Consider the following 18,223-nt stretch of genomic DNA (forward strand, 5'->3'; position numbering starts at 1 on the left):
ACTCACCCTTTCTTTTCTGAATCTTGTTATCACCTTTGTTGATATTAGTGAGTGTTTTCTTTTGTCCTTTTTTTTTCTGAAATCGTTTTTCTTTTCCTTTTGACCTGTGTTGATCAGCAAACTCAACAACATTAGCATTAACTGAATTTACAGAATGTAAAACATGCTTATCTTTAAGTCGGTTGGCCTCCTCTGTCTTCATATGATTTATTAATTCTTGAAGTGACAAGTCCCTCTTCTTGTGTTTCCGCAGGAAGCGGTGTGACGACAGGGGTAGCAGGAGTTTCAGGAGTAGATGATTCAGAAGCGTTGACATCAGCGGGAGGATCTTCAAATAGCACATAATCAACCTCTAAGGCTTCAAACAAAATCAACAGTTTTTGAGACCATCTCCTATAATTTGAGCCGTCTAGAGGTTCTATTTTCGACATATCCGGAATGATTTTTGATAGACTTCCAGCCATTTCTGTTTAGTACTTGATGCAAGGAAATAATAAACCTTTTTGCTTTCAAAATGTTGGAAAAAACTAGAAGTCAGAAGTACAAAACAGAAAAATATAACACAGATTTGAGGTTTGTTGTGCTGTGAAAAATCACTGCCTTGAAAGCAAAATTCGGCTAGACCTTGCCGACTGCTCCCCAAGGTTAACACAACGAGCCTATGAACACGTGCACTCGTGGCCTTAGGCTATGGAAATCACAGAACAATTGCCCAGAATTTTAGAAGTAGATAATAAGAAAAGAATTGAAAATTATTTTCTGCCTGTGCCCAACCGTGCAAGACTATGACAGTCCTCTTTTTAATAGCAAAACCATGAAAAACGTCTTTTTCTTTTCCTGTCCACAAATCATATTTATTAGCTACACATTTAACAAAATGACCGTTAGAGAATTGCTAATAAAGTGGAGGTTATGCTATTTGGTTTATAGCTAATCAAGAGCATTTAAAAAAAAAAGGAAATATTTGTTAAAAGAATAACAATCAAAACTGATTAAAATCAGTTAGGAAATTTGGGAATAAAGAAAAGGAATATTATATTTCCGATGTGGGACATCACAATGAAACAATTGTGGCTTCAGTTTGCCATTGTCCAACATCCATTTTGTATAGTTCAATTCTATTATTTCGATATTGCCATTAATTAACAACGAAATCTTATCGACAACGAAGGTTGTTTTTTTGCTATTTGTTTCTAGATTGTTCTCGTATTTTAAATTAGTGCAAAATAAATTAAAACACAAAAGAAATAAAAAAAATGTTTTTTACAAGGTTGGTGGTGTTATTTATTTATTATTATTTTGTTACAAGGTTATTGATGTGTCGAAAAGACTAAAAAAATAACATCACAGGAAGTGTTATAAAAGTTGTAAAATAAAACAATTCGTCTTTCCACAGCAAATTTACTGTTCAGGGCTTGTTTTACAAACAATTTACCAAAGGGGGTTCGTTTTAAAACAAATAACATGCAGGGTCTGTTTCCGACGTGGGTGCCGCCATTGACACTGGCGGGAAGCTTGAACCGCCAGTGCCAATGGCGGTAAGGTGGGTACCGCTAGTAACAGTTGCGGGACATGTGCTGAATAGGAGAGAGGTGAGAGAGGGTGGGTGCTGCTGATGGCATCTGCGGGACAGGTGAGAGAGGGTGGTGCCGCTGATGGCATCTGCGGGACAGGTTGGTGCCGCCAATGCTGTTTGCGGTACAGGGTGGTGCCGCCAATACTGCTTGCGGGACACCTTCAGCTAGCAGTCCCGCCATTAGAGCTGGCGGGACAGGCTTCTCATGCACTGACGTGATGGGACTGAAGCTAGGGTTCAAGGCACAAATTAAACAAATTTTTTCTCATTTTTTTTATCTTTTTTGTTTTAAATTTTTTTATAATTTTAAACACAGTTCTTATTAATTTTGTTATCTTTTATTTCTTTTTTATCATACAATTTGAAAAAAAAATATCATTTATATATTTTATATTCCTTTTCCTTCCTTATTTTTCTCTTCTTACACTTTTTTCCCATAAATCAACCATACAGTTTTGTATATAATAATAATAATTTTAAACCACTCCACGTGATAGGTTTGATGGGACTGAAGCTTGGAGAGTGATCTTGAATGATGAGACTCAAGCCTGATGCAGCTACGGTTCACATGCATTGAAATTTTTTTTATGCAGGCTAGGGAGGAGAATAGGGCACTGTATTGGATAGGGAAATCAGAAATCACATGCATGTATGGCAGCTTAAAGAGCTAGGCATCTAGGAGGTGACTTCTATACAGAGTTACTTTAATAATGGTGTATAAATTTGCGTACGTAGCTTTTTGCTAAAAAAATTCTTTAAATAGAGCAAATTTCAATCACACTCTGCACACTTGCATAAATTTGAGACCAGAGTATTGTGAAAGAGGAAGAAAGAGTTTTGAAGTTTGATTCTATAGTAAGTAAGGATGTTTTATATTTATTTAATTAAAGTTTTCTTTCATTTTGTTTATTTATGATGTACAAATTTTTTATTTTGAAGTAACAAATATTATGGTTAGAATGAAATTTGAAGCTCAACTTTAAGTGTATTAATTTTGTAAATTACATTTTAAATTTAAAAAATATTAGTAGTAATTATTTGTAAGCCTTTTTGTTAATGGTTTTTGCGTCTGAATTATTATTTGACATATAATTTAATTTAAGACAAAAAATAATTACATGCTATTTCTTAAGTATTTTGTTGTTTGTTCTGAGTACGAAGTTTTATTTTACTTGTAATGAAATTTAGTATAAGTTAACAAAAAGAAATTTTAATTTTAATTATAAAAACAATTAAAAAAATATTACCAATTTTAAAAGTCCCGTCATTTAAATTTACTAACATGGGAATAACAATTTTTTGTTACTATATTTATTAGTAATTTATTGATTTTTAATAATCATAAAAGAAGTTTAGTTGGATTGTATATATTTCTTTTATCTCCTTGTCTCACTAAGTTTCAAATTAGTTGTTCACCGAGTATTTTTTGCCTTACATATACGCGCATGTAATTTAATTAATTAACCATTGAGACTATTAAGTAGAGATGGAGGAAAAATTACGCCTTATTTGTCTGTGTCCTCCATTCCTATATATAGATAGTATACTTTCCTACTAATTTTGTCATATGTATATATATATGATATATCCTTCATTACCGAATATATGTCATTTGAGTTAAGTAAGTTGTTCTCGTTAATTAGTACTGAAAAACGACTTCGAAGATACAAATATGGGGGCGCCTAGGCGTGTTGGCCATGTTCCGTCTGAAATTTTTTTAAGTGTAATCCTTTCATTTATAACCCTTCCATTTTGTGTTTGTCTGGAATTTTTTTGAAGTTGAGGAATTTTTCATAAATTATTTAATTAGAGTACTTTTTTTTAGAATAAAGTATGAATGTGAAGTCTAAGTTTAATAGAGGAAGCAAATAAATATTTGATATTTAATTGAAGTAATGATTTTATTTGTTAGACTAATATTTGAAGGCAAAGTTTAAGTGAATTAATTTTTTTAATTAGAATTTTTATTATAAAATTAGTATGAGTAATTATTTATTTTAAAACTCCTATTGTTATGATTAATTATTATTAATTTTGATGATGTAGGTATATCATGAATTCAATTATTACAGTGTTGTATTTCAATGGAAGAGTATATGAAGACAATGATGGTGTAATATTTGAAGGCAGTAAAAAGGCCATTCAGATTAAACGCGAAATTAGTTTCAATGCTTTGAAAAAAAAAAATTGGAGATAAGGTAAAGTTAGAAAATAATGAAATTATTTCTACTATAAGTTGTAGATTTTTAGTTTCAGGAAAATATGTTGCATTGCAAATTTGTGATGACGAAGATGTTGAAACTATGATCGAAAGTTTTCAACAACAACAACAAATGTCAGTTCTAGAATTGTACGTAGAAAAGGATGTTGCTGGTGGTTCGATGTTTCATGCTGCAAATTCTGTTACGTCATGTGGACGTAATGTATCTCATCATGAATCGGAACTGCCAAGAAATATAAGTAATTTACATGATGATGAAGATGATGATGATGACGATTACCTTGCATCTAACTCATACGTTGAAGAGTCTTTCAATGAAGATGATAGTGATGATGGAATATCTGATACAGACGATGATGTCACTGACATCGTTGAACCAGTTTCAATTGTTCACCCAACCGAAGGTAAATGTTTGTGAAATACAAAATTAGTTGAATACATCTATCTTTTTATGAGAATTGTATTTAATGGTAACTAAATAGGAGTAGTTTGTTGACATGATTTTTTTTAAAATTATTAGGTGTACCACAAATTCAAAATCCATTTTGGAATGATGCTATGCATTATAATAATATCAATTGGAGTCATCCGGACGAGGAGGACATTTGTGGTCTGGACATGCCAACGACTTTTAATGTTGGACAAGAATTATATGTTGGCATGGATTTTGACAGTAAAGATGCGGTAAAAAATGCACTGAAACAATATGTGATGAAGGTGCATCAAACTTTTAAGGTTGTTGAAACGAAATCACACAAATATATCGTTTGTTGCCCCAACAACACCGAAGAGTCTCCTTGCCCTTTTTATATGAGGGCAATTTTATCCAAAAAAACTGATGCATGGAAAGTGACACAATGGGGTGGACCGCACACATGTCTAAATATGACTATGACACAAGACCATGAGAAGCTTGATTCAAATTTAATTGCGACTTGCGTAGTAGGTACGTTTTTTATGTTCATATTATCCTACTTTTGTGTTATTTGTTATTTTAATTTGTAATTTTATTTTAGTATTTGAATTACAGGCATGATCAGAGAAGATCCATCAATAAAAATTTCTTTGATTCAAGAAAGGATAAATAGTGAATTTTCCTATAAGGTTTCATACAGAAAAGCATGGATGGCCAAACAAAAGGCGATTGCAATTGAATATGGCGATTGGGAAGAGTCGTATGCGAAACTCTCGTCATGGCTAACACACATGCAAAATCATTCTCCTGGCTCTTACTTTCAAATACTACATGACGATTTTATTGTTGGTAATAGGGTAAGTCGCGAACATCGTCAGTTTCATCGAGTATTTTGGACATTTGGTCAATGCAAAGAGGCTTTTAAGTACTGTAAGCCAATCATACAAGTTGACGGCACACATTTATACGGCAAATACCGTGGGACCCTGTTAATGGCCACATCGCAAGATGGAAATGGTGGTGTTCTTCCTCTAGCATTCGCCGTGGTCGAAGGCGAGACGCTAACAGCATGGTCATGGTTTTTGGCCCACTTGCGTGAACACGTCACAAATAAGAATGGAATTTGTCTAATATATGATCGTCACGCGAGTATAAAGTCTGCTGTCGCTAACGAACATCTTGGTTGGCAACCTCCCCACGGTTATCATGTGTACTGCGTCCGACACATAGCCAACAATTTCAATCGCAAATTCAACAACGCGAAACAAAAAGAGATGTTCAAGAAATTGGGTAAGGTTGATTTTATACATTAATTTAATTTGAGTTTGATGTCTACGTACAACTTTTGATGATAACAAATTTGATGCAGCATACACTCCTTGCAAGCATGTGTTTGATCAAAACTTAGAAAAATTTCGTCAACTGAGTCCAGCCATAGCAAGATGGATTGATCGCATTTCAAAGGAAAAATGGAGCATGGCTTACGATACATCTGGACGACGATATGGTCACATGACAACCAACCTATCAGAATGTGTGAATAAGGTGTTGAAAGATTGTCGCAGCATTCCAATAACAGCGTTGGTCAAGTCAACATATAGTAGGTGCCGAAAGTACTTTGTTGATCGTGGTCGCCAAGCCCAAAGACAATTAAGAGAAGGCCAAGTTTATTGTTCTAAGCTTGTTACAGAACTTAGGAAAAATCAAGAACAAGCTTGTTCGCACATCGTTCGTGTGTACGATATCCACTCGACAAGGTTTGAAGTAGAGGAGACCTTCAATCCTATCACGCAACGTGGCGGACAAAAATGGGCAGTTAACTTGAATGGCCATTATTGTCAATGCGGAAGGTATTCTGCGCTTCACTATCCATGTTCACACATTATTGCAGCTTGTGGTTACGTGAGCATGAACTACTACCAATATATAGATGTTGTTTACACCAATGAACACATCTTAAAAGCATACTCCGCACAGTGGTGGCCTCTTGGGAATGAAGCGGCAATTCCTCCTTCTGATGAGGCATGGACACTAATCCCTGACCCAACTACAATTCGTGCGAAAGGTCGGCCAAAATCAACAAGGATAAGGAATGAGATGGATTGGGTCGAACCATCTGACCACCGAAAAAAATGTAGTAGATGTGGAGTTGAAGGGCACAATAGGCACCGATGTCCAATGCAATCTGACCGTGGGAGTAATTCATTTAATTGATTTATGTATGTTACATGACTGACTTGTATTGCTTTAGGTTTTTGTTCAATGTATTTACTTGTTGGTCTTCAATGAAATCGTCAGTTACTTTTGGTTGAATGTGTGCTTCTAATGAAATAAAATTACATTTAGAAGTTTAAATAAATGGAGTGGATCAATCGAGGTTGAGTGACATTGGTGTTGATCGTTAGTTAGAAACGTTAGTGTGTAAGTATTTTGTCTACCTTAGTTTTTTTAACTATCTACAATGACAAACTATGGACTTAGTCATTATGGTTTAGTGTCTAAGTATTTTGGTTTAGTGTTTAGGGTCTAAGCCTTAGGTTTTAGTGTTTAGAACTATGTGATTAGGGCTAAGTTTTTTTATTTGAAGGGTTAGGGTTAGTTCTTATTTTTTTAGGGGCCAGGGGCTACTTCTTATATGTTATGGGTTAGGGCTAAGTTTTTTTATTTTAGGTCTAGGGTTAACTTTTTTAATTTGAAGGGTTAGGGTTACTTCTTATTTTTTAGGGGTTAGGGGTTACTTCTTATATGTTATGGGTTAGGGCTAAGTTTTTTTATTTTAGGTCTAGGGTCAATTTTTAAATTTGAAGGGTTAGGGTTACTTCTTATTTTTTTAGGGGTTAGGGGTTACTTCTTATATGTTATGGGTTAGGGCTAAGTTTTTTTATTTTAGGTCTAGGGTCAATTTTTAAATTTGAAGGGTTAGGGTTACTTCTTATTTTTTTAGGGGTTAGGGGTTACTTCTTATATGTTATGGGTTAGGGCTAATTTTTTTTATTTTAGGTCTAGGGTCAATTTTTAAATTTGAAGGGTTAGGGTTACTTCTTATTTTTTTTAGGGGTTGGGGGTTACTTCTTATATGTTATGGGTTAGGGCTAATTTTTTTTATTTTAGGTCTAGGGTCAATTTTTAAATTTGAAGAGTTAGGGTTACTTCTTATTTATTTTTAGGGGTTAGGGGTTACTTCTTATATGTTATGGGTTAGGGCTAATTTTTTTTATTTTAGGTCTAGGGTCAATTTTTAAATTTGAAGGGTTAGGGTTACTTCTTATTTTTTTAGGGGTTAGGGGTTACTTCTTATATGTTATGGGTTAGGGCTAATTTTTTTTATTTTAGGTCTAGGGTCAATTTTTAAATTTGAAGGGTTAGGGTTACTTCTTATTTATTTTTAGGGGTTAGGGGTTACTTCTTATATGTTATGGGTTAGGGCTAATTTTTTTTATTTTAGGTCTAGGGTCAATTTTTAAATTTGAAGGGTTAGGGTTACTTCTTATTTATTTTTAGGGGTTAGGGGTTACTTCTTATATGTTATGGGTTAGGGCTAATTTTTTTTATTTTAGGTCTAGGGTTAATTTTTTTAATTTGAAGGGTTATGGTTATTTCTTATTTTTTTAGGGGTTAGGGGTTACTTCTTATTTGTTAGGGGTTAGGGTTTAGTTCTAATATTTTAGGGATAGGGTTAGTTTTTTTGTTTAAGCGTTAGGGTTTAGTTCTTATATGTTAGGGGTTAGGGTTTAGTTCTTATTTTTTATTTTAGGGTTTAGTGCTTATTTTTTAGGGGTTCGTGTTAAGTTCTTTTTATGTTAGGTTTTAGGGTTACTTTTTTTATTTTAGTGGTTAGGGCTAACTCATGTATAACGGTTAGGGTTTAGTTTTTTATTTTAGGGTTAGGGTTTAGTTATGAAAATCTTAGAGTTAGGACTAATTTTTACGTGTTAGGGTTAGGTTTTTTGTTTTTAGGGTTAGGGTTTAGTTGTGAAAATCTTAGAGTTAGGACTAATTTTTAGGGGTTAGGGTTAGGGTTTAGTTCTGAACATTTTAGGGTTAGGGCAAAGTTTTTTATTTGAAGGGTTAGGGTTTAGTTCTTGTTTTTTAGGGAAATACAATTACATTTAGAAGTTGAAATAAAATTACTTTTTTTTGAATGTGTACTTCTAATGAAATAAAATTACATTTAGAAGTTGAAATAAAATTACTTTTTTTTAAGGGTAAGGGTTTAATTCTTATTTTTGAGGGAAATACAATTACATTTAGAAGTTGAAATAAAATTACTTTTTTTTGAATGTGTACTTCTAATGAAATAAAATTACATTTAGAAGTTGAAATAAAATTACTTTTTTTTAAGGGTAAGGGTTTAATTCTTATTTTTTAGGGAAATACAATTACATTTAGAAGTTGAAATAAAATTACTTTTTTTTGAATGTGTACTTCTAATGAAATAAAATTACATTTAGAAGTTGAAATAAAATTATTTTTTTTAAGGGTAAGGGTTTAATTCTTATTTTTTAGGGAAATACAATTACATTTAGAAGTTGAAATAAAATTTCTTTTTTTTTAATGTGTACTTCTAATGAAATAAAATTACATTTAGAAGTTGAAATAAAATTACTTTTTTTAAGGGTAAGGGTTTTGTTCTTATTTTTTAGGGTTAGGCTTAGTTTTTTTATTTTAGGGTTAGGGTTTAGTTATGAAATTTTGGAGCTAGGACTAATTTTTATGGGTTAGGGTTAGGTTTTTTATTTTAGGGCTAGGGTTTAGTTATGAACATTTTAGGGTTATGACTAATGTTTAGGGGGTTAGGGTTACGTTTTTTATTTTAGTGTTAGGGTTTAGTTATGAACATTTTAGGGTTATGACTAATGTTTAGGGGGTTAGGGTTAGGTTTTTTATTTTAGTGTTAGGGTTTAGTTATGAACATTTTAGGGTTATGACTAATGTTTAGGGGGTTAGGGTTAGGTTTTTATTTTAGTGTTAGGGTTTAGTTTTTATTTTATAGGGTTAGGCTTAGTTATTTTATTTTAGGGTTAGGGTTTAGTTATGAAAATTTCAGGGTTTAGGACTAATTTTTATGGGTGAGGTTTAGGTTATTTTTATTTTTGGGTTAGGGTTTAGTGCTGAACATTTTTGGGTTAGGGCTAATTTTTAGGGGTTAGGGTTAGGTTTTTATTTTAGGATTAGGGTTTAGTTCGGAACAGTTAAGGGCTAAGTGCTTATATTTTATAGGTTAGGGTTAGTGTTTCATCTTTAAGGGTTATGGGATACTTTTTATGTTTTATGGGTTAGGGTTTAGTTCACATTGAAGTTCATCGTTACTTAGAAACATTAGTTTTTTCCCTTTGGCTACCTTTGTTATTTGGTTTAGGGTTCATTGATTATTATAGTTTGCTACGCGACATAAATTCTATCCATAAGTAAGTCTTAATAAACTGAATATCATACATTACGCCATGAATGTCAAATTACAAATATACAACAAAGCCTTAATCAACGGAGACATGCAAATCATTCACTTTGGTGTCCGTGATGCCATGAGGATGTGCCACATGGTCGATCCCATCTTCGTGCTTGGCGATCAGGATTTCTTCTGCCCCAATGCCTCCCCGCTTCTTCTTCGTCAGCCTCCGCAGAAAATGCGTTACGCAAATCAACACCGAATAAGTCACCCGTATTAGGTATTTGTCCCGGTACATTCCATTGTGTTTCTAACGGGGCATTAGGTGTTGGAATTGGCCTATGATATTGCTGTGAAGGGGTCATTGTGGGCCATGAAAATTGAGCTTGTGTTTCCGCAAAACCACCGAACGATTGCTGGGTTGCAGAAGTATCAGTGTCATGACCCTGAAAAGGATACTGATACATCTGTGTCGGATACTCAGCAAATGTTTGTGGCGTGTAATACATTCCATGGCCACGCTCCACCATTTGTTGGGAATATTCTTCCGCTTCAACAGTGTCCCTTCTTCTGGCTATCCCCTGAGTTTCAATACTTGACTGAAGCATGTGAAACTGTTGTGCGGGAAATTGACGCTCTGATGCGGGACCATGTGACACTGGCTCAGTGACTCTCTCTTGCTCTTCGGATAAAATTGTAATTTTTTCCACATAAGGCACGAGATCATCAAATGTGCATGTTTTCCTCCCTTGAGGAGACACCATGTATTGTAATGCCTCCGCAACTTCACCCTGCATTTGTAACGGTAACAAAATTAATGGCCATCATTAAATAAAAGTTCAAGTTAAAATTTGAAAAAAAATTAAAAAATACCAATGTAGTCGTCTTTGCATTTTCTGGGTCAACAAACATCTTTGTCTTTCGCCTATACCAGACCATGTAGTCCGAGTTAAAACTCAATAGGCCTTCTTGTCGGGGATAAGCGTCGACCCTAAATGCATGGCGATTATTCCACTGCTGAATCATTGGGGCGAACAATTGCCCCCAATTTTCGTCATGTTTCCCCTTTAATGTTATGCCATGAATGTTTAGGGGTTGTGAAGGAGACTCTAGAACTGGTTGTTGCATCCCAAATTGTCTCAAGACTCTGTCCGGTTGGTGCCACTCAATAACTTGGAAACAAATTAGTGGCACCACCGCGTACCACGCGAGACTTCCGACTAAACAAACGGGAGACAACAATGACATAACGGTTGATGGGTAAGGCTCCCACACAAACTGCATATAACAACATAGTTGTGAACATTGTAGTAAAATAAGACATATAATTTTTTATTTTACAAATACAATAGCATGGTTCTTACCTCATGACGTTTCATAATATCAAACTTGCGACGAAAAACTTTCACATCATCATTGCCGATATGTTGGTTTCCACGTCGCAGCCACCTACAAAGAATAAAATTTAATATACCCTAAAACCATTTATTCTATTAAAATGAAAGACGCTGTTAAAAATGACTGACCTGTGCCCTAGTGGTGTATTTTCTATGTGGGAAGGAGTCCTCTTTGGAGCCAACGTGGGACATCGTTCCCATGCCCACAATTGTAGTAAGATGCACATACCTCCGATTGATTTAGTTTTATAATCGGTGGCACTGCACATCTCTCTGTATAGAAAACTAAGTACGGCAGCTCCCCATGCATATCTGCCACATTCTTCAAAGTCACGTAAAAATTGAAGGTACCTTACCGAAACTCTGTTACTGGTTTTGTCAACGAACAAGACACCTCCAATAAATCTCAGTATCCATGCACGGGCAAACCTTCGTACTTGTTCTTCGTCGTCGTCATTATTAATTTGATCAAAATGGTGAGCCAACCAACTTAATTTAACTACACTACCTTTAATTTCACCTTCTTGTGGTCTGACTTCCAATAATTCCTCACATAAATCAGCTCAATCAAGATTTGTTAGGCCGATTAATGGTAAACCATCCACACTTATACCTAACAACACAGAGACGTCTTGTAGAGTGATAGTACACTCTCCGCATCTCATGTGAAACGTATGTGTTTCCGGCCTCCATCTTTCTATCAGAGCACTAATTAGTGAGGCATTTATTTTTAAGAAACCCATCTTCATAATCCACCCGAAACCAGATTGTTGAAGAAAATGAAAAATTTGTTCTGGAATTTGTTCTTCCCCTTGATACGTGGGGACAGCTCGTCTGATATGTAATTTCCTTTCTTCTTCCCCATTCCAAACATGTTCTGAAACATCAGTATCGATGGGGCCAGATTTAATGTTAATATGTGATGAAGATGATGATGAAGATGTCATTGCTACTGCAAAATAAAATATAATACATGTGAAGAAAAGTTTAATTTATTAGTAAACTTTAAATATATAACAATAAATTTGTAAAAAATCAAACTGGTCAATTTTTAATATATTCTATACATAAATTAAAATACATGTGAAGAAAACTTTGATTTATTAGTAATTTTTTTCTACAATTAACAAATAAATAATTGAATAAAATATGGACTAACAAATTATTTATAATACAAACAAATATTGAAATGCAAAAAATCATTTCAATAATATATATACAAAAATAATAATAATATACAATGTATCATATATTCAATCACTTAAATTTTCTAAAACAAATAATATTAATGTACAAATTAAAACTAACAAATAATATATATAACATTCTAACTAAAAAATAATTAACTCAAATAATATTAAATTATCAACTCATTTATTTAAAATACAAAATTATAATACTAAAAAGATAAATTTACGTGTGTCAAGTGTCTAATATTACAATTATTTATTTAAGTGTCAAATATTTAATATTACAAAAACTAAAAATTTACGTGTGTCTAAAATTTATAAATATATACCTAAAGCTAATATTAACTTGTGCCTAATACTAAAAAATCTAATATTACGTATGTGTATCATGCATGTATATATATTTATTAGACTAAACTATCATCCGTCTAAATATATGTCTAATACTACAAAGCTAATATGACATGTATAAAATTTAAGAATATACACAACAACTAAATATATATACACGTAATATTTTTATACTAACTAAACAAATATATAATATTCTTTTCAATTATACTTATTTATACAATTTTTTTACGAGAGATTAAGTTATAAAATAATTTCTTATTTAAAACTCATAAGAATAATTAGTTTGTCAACCCCATGCAAAAGTACATCATATATTTTAATTCTACCAATAATTAAGAATACAATTAATTTAGATTCTATACAACATATGTAGTATACAAATAAAATAAATTTAGAAAAATAATTGAAACAAGTTGATAAGAAAGAATAATTATTTTAGAAAACTTTATATTTCTTGAGTTAGAATATATTTTATTTTACAGATATTTCTAGAATTCATAATAAAATTCTCATTCTTTGATAAAAAAAAATTAATAATAATATTCTATGCTATGCTGTAATTACTACTAATACTAAAATATTATATACAATAACCAAATAACATCTAACAATATATACAATAACAATAACTAAATAAAATTTTAATTCTAACTAACCAAATAAAATTTTTATACTAATTAACCTAACCAAATAATATTTTCATACTAACTAACCTAACATTGAAATATCTATTAATACTTAAAAAATAATAACAGAATAGCTACTCATACCAACTAATTTAAACTTAGAACTTTTGTTAATAATAACTAAGCTACTATTTAAATACTAACTTAACTTAGAATATTTGTTAATACTAATACTAACTAACTTAAACTTATAATATATATTAACATATTTACTTACCAGGAATTTATGTCCAAGATAAGGCTAAGGGCACTTTAAGGAAGGATGAAAGCACAGCAACAAGCACTAAATTTTAGAGAAATTTGAACCACGACGAACACAGCACAACAACCACAACACAGTACAATAATCTCTCAAGTGAAGAAGAAAGAAAGACAAAGCAAACTCAGTAAGGGAAAAATGTAAGTAAAGAATGAGTTCAACATTTTTTTTATAGCTGAAAACTTAAACCCAACGTTCAAAATTTTTTAACGTTCACATGCTTTTCAGAATGCAAATCTGCAAAGCCTTCAACGTAAACCCATGTGAACCCTAGGTGCAGTGCATGTTTCAGTCATGTGAACCCTAGGTGTGCAGGCTTCTCACGCGTCCCATCAAGCCTGTCCCGCCAGCTCTAATTGCGGGACTGCTAGCTGAAGGTGTCCCGCAACTGGCATTGGCGGCACCACCCTGTCCCGCAGACGCCATCAGCGGCACCCACCCTCTCTCTCCTACTCATCCTCTCCCGCCAGCAGCAACAGCGGCACACCCTCACCCCTCTCTCCTGCTCAGCACATGTCCCGCAACTGTGACTAGCGGTACCCACCTTACCGCCATTGGCACTGGCGGTTCAAGCCCTGTACAGTAAATTTGTTTTAAAACAAGCCCTGTACAGACCCTGCATGTTATTTGTTTTAAAACGAACCCCCTTTGGTAAATTGTTTGTAAAACAAGCCCTGTACAGTAAATTTGCCTCTTTCCACACTGTACAGGTAAAGAAAAAGAAAATAATTCTTAGTCAACAACGCTTAGGCTGAATATTATATTATATTAAAATAATCTTTCTAACACTATAGTCTCAATCCTTAGCAATTTGAGTGCAAAAAAGTCTTTGGAATTGATTCTCCTAAGTCTTTGGGAATAGTGCTGCAATGGCTTCAAGTCAGGAGGAGGTGACCCTTTTGGGAGCTCATGAAACCCATTTGTGTCGTGTACCAATTTGTTAAAGTAATATTTAAATGATAAGATTGAATATCAAATTTAGAAAGACTTCGATTATCCTTAGAGTTTGTATATGTTTAATCTAAAGCGAATAAATTACTAAACTAAATATTTTTTAAAGTGATATTGCCAAAACATAAATTTCAACCATAACAACAATTAAAGTGAAAAATGATATTTGGTGCAGATATTTGGGGAAATGTTGGGTATTTGACCTACAAAAATTATTTTTGATGCAATGTTAAGGATTTGTCACTATTTAAAATTATTTCAACTATTACCTTCATTAACTAAATTACTTTAATCATGATCCCTCATATGAAAGAGTCTAAATCATCTAATTTTACTCCTAATCCCTTAAGAGCTAAATCGAATAATTTGTATTAAGAATAAAAATGCATAAACATGGCTAAATAACACAATTTTATCCTTAGACATGGGTTACCTAGAAGTACCTTGAAATTCTTAGGGTAAAAACATTTTCCAATGATTAAAACCCTATAACATACATGTGAATGAATGATTAAACCATAAACAAGACAATAAACTTAGAAAGGAAGTAATAATATTGAAATAATATTAAATGGATAGTAAAGATCATTATATCAAAGAGTGTTTGATATCCAAGCCCCAGCAATGGATAATTTAGTCTCTCATAGTCATGAAAGACTCAAAACCAAAAGATGAAACAAAGGAAATGGAAGAAGAAGAGCTTCAAAGTAAGTATTTTGCTCTATTTTGTGCCCTTGATGACTAACCCCTCCAAAAGCATAGTGCCACCATTTTATAATCTTCAAAACACTAGACAGTCATGCTTTTCGAAAATGAATGTGCGCTAAGCCTACATGTGCATATTGAGCACACATGCAAAGTTCAGCGGTCTTAAGTGCCCACGCACTAAGCCTCCAAGCGTGCGCTTAGCGCTCATACTCGATACAGTTGGCTTCCAGCTTGGCTTCACCTGCTAAGCATGCACTAGCGTGCTGCTCTAATTCTTCAACATCTTCCAAACTTCTGTTGTGTCAAAATTTTACAAAAAATAAAATAAAATAGAATCAAAACACTGTAAATTCACTAAGTTTAACATTCTTGGGATAAAAACTTAGAAGCTAAAGTCTTATCTTTTTAAGTCAAAAGAAGCATTAAAAGAGAAGAAATTAGATAATTGCTATGTAATTTAAATGTACAAACTAAGTATGCATATCAATTATCAAACTCCCCCAAATTTAAAGTTTTGTTTGTCCTCAAGAAAAAGTAAACTAATACTAAGCTAGGTTAGATTAATGACAACATCAGGGATGAAACTTAATCACAACAACTGAGATAATTACATACTTTCCAAAACAATTTCAATTCCCAACCCTCAAGATCACACTTGTTATGGTTTACATGATGACATCATACAAAGAATGTACTCAGAGTTTAGAGAGGTTAGAAATCATGACAATTATCAAGGAAAGAGCAAACCATGCTTCTCTCCTCTCAAGGCCAATGTTTCTCTTGAGTATACAAGTATTTCAGTTATGTGTCTTTCATTCAAACCCGATTGGAATCACAAATCCCGACTTTGCACATCATCTCATTAAATGCAATTACACATTCACAACATGGGTCACTAAGGATTTTATTAAGCTTGTAATGTGGCTGGACTAACAAAGAAATTATGGTTTTTCTTGGAATTCAAAACACTTAGGGTTCTAGGAAAGCACTCACTAATTCCCTACTTGCTTAAGAAGCAACCACTCTTTCTTTGATCTCCCAAATTCTTATTTACATCACAAAGATTGACGGCACAAGGAGGAGGATCTTTGTTATGAATTCTCTTTCCGGTTCTTATTTCTATTTTTATAAGCATCAAAAGGCACATTGTAGTTCTTTTCCAACTATGTGTAACAAAATTACCACTAAAAAATGGGAAAAATATGTTTTATTTTTACAAGGATAAAATTAATATAGAAAATTTTATGAGAATGAAATTAATATTTTTCAAATTTACATGGTTCTCAAACATATTCAATCTTTTTTTAATTCTTCAAGTTAAAATTTGTATTTCTAGTTCAAATTTATAAAATACTTTTCTAGTCTCTCCTAACAATTTTTTTTTGCAATTTGTGTTGGATTTTTACTCTATGAATGACTAAAAACAACAATTTAAGAGACTTAAAAAATAAATATTTGAATTTGGAACTAAAAAAGATACAACCTCAAATTTGATGACTAAAAACATACATTATATATTGGTAAATGTGTATGATATGTATATTAGTAGTTTTATTCACATGGAAGTAAAGTTTATGACCACGACTAAAGTGAACTCCTAAATTATATGGTGTATAATGAACCTGTATTTTAAGACAAAAAGATTTATTAAAATTTTTTTATCACCACAATATCGGCATGGAATATCTATCAATTTTATTTATGATTAATATCTATCTTGGGAACTTGATTAGCTATTTTTAGTTGAAATTTATTCTCTCAATTATTTTTTTTTCATCCACAAAACTCGAATTCGAGATCTTACTTAAAAGAATCAAGCCTATGATCACTCGAATCAACGAGTTATTGATTAAATTTATTAATGTAATATTTGATGATTCAAATTAATTATTTGTAGTTATCAATCACACTACCATCAAAATCACCCCTTCTATTACCAGCATCTTGCCATGGAAACCAGCTAAAACTACATATTCAGAACATTCCAATCAATTAAAAAGATATTGAAAAGAAAAAAAAAATCAATAGCAACAAATAATACACAAAAGATCAAACCAAAATAAAAAATCCAACTGCGCTGTGAAATATTTTGAAGCAAATCATGGATTTACCTATTTGTTGTTGATGAAATCCCTTGTAGGATCAGAAATTCAGCATCAATACTCAAATAAACGGAATCAAAGAGGTGAAGAGAAAAAATCCAAACAGATAGAAATGAAAACGACGTCCCTGTCAAAACTCGATTGATAAGTCGAATGAGAATTCATTCAAAAGAAAATGTTTCTTTGATAAGAATAAAAAAAATTTAATCCAAGAAATAAGAAAACTCTCTCGCACATAGGAAAATGTAGACTCACTTGTTTTTTAGAAGCTATGTTAACAACTTAAATCCGGGTATAATTTTAGAACGATTGTACTTATAGTTTACTAATGTACTGTATACCTTTTGAAAAATGAGTCTACTTTAGCAAACTCCATAATTATTTGTTAATGTATACTCATTTATTTCTTAGAAGAAATAGGTTAACAAGTAACACTTGATATAATTTAAGATTAATTGTAATTATAATTTATTAACATACACCTTCTGAAGATCAAAGTAATAAATTATAATTAAAAAAAATCAATTAAACATGTTTCAAATTATTGCAACTGGTTTTCAAACTTCATTTTTCCTTTCCTTTCACTTGCCTATAAAAGGTTAACTTTCATATGATAGTGAGAGAGGGTATTTTACAAGAGAAAAACCTTAAAAAAGAATGAAAAATTGTATCAATGAATTCAAATATATAAAAATAAAGGAGATAAAATACAAAAAAAATAATTTATTTATATATTTTATCAAAGCCAGAGAGAGTGCACTTTTCTAATTACACCAACAACAAAAAATGCACCCTTACTTGTAAGTAAGTCCACCACCGCCTTCAACATCTCCGAATAATTAATTTTTTTGTTTTATTTTTTAGTTCAATTGATTTTTTTTAGTTTGACCTTTCAATTTATTTAAGAGTGGTGTTGTTAATCATTAAAAAATGAACTTTTTTTTTTTGTTTTTCTCCTTTCCATCCACTTCATTT

Source organism: Glycine soja, chromosome 18 (assembly GCF_004193775.1).
Source record: "Glycine soja cultivar W05 chromosome 18, ASM419377v2, whole genome shotgun sequence".
Taxonomy (NCBI): Eukaryota; Viridiplantae; Streptophyta; class Magnoliopsida; order Fabales; family Fabaceae; genus Glycine; species Glycine soja.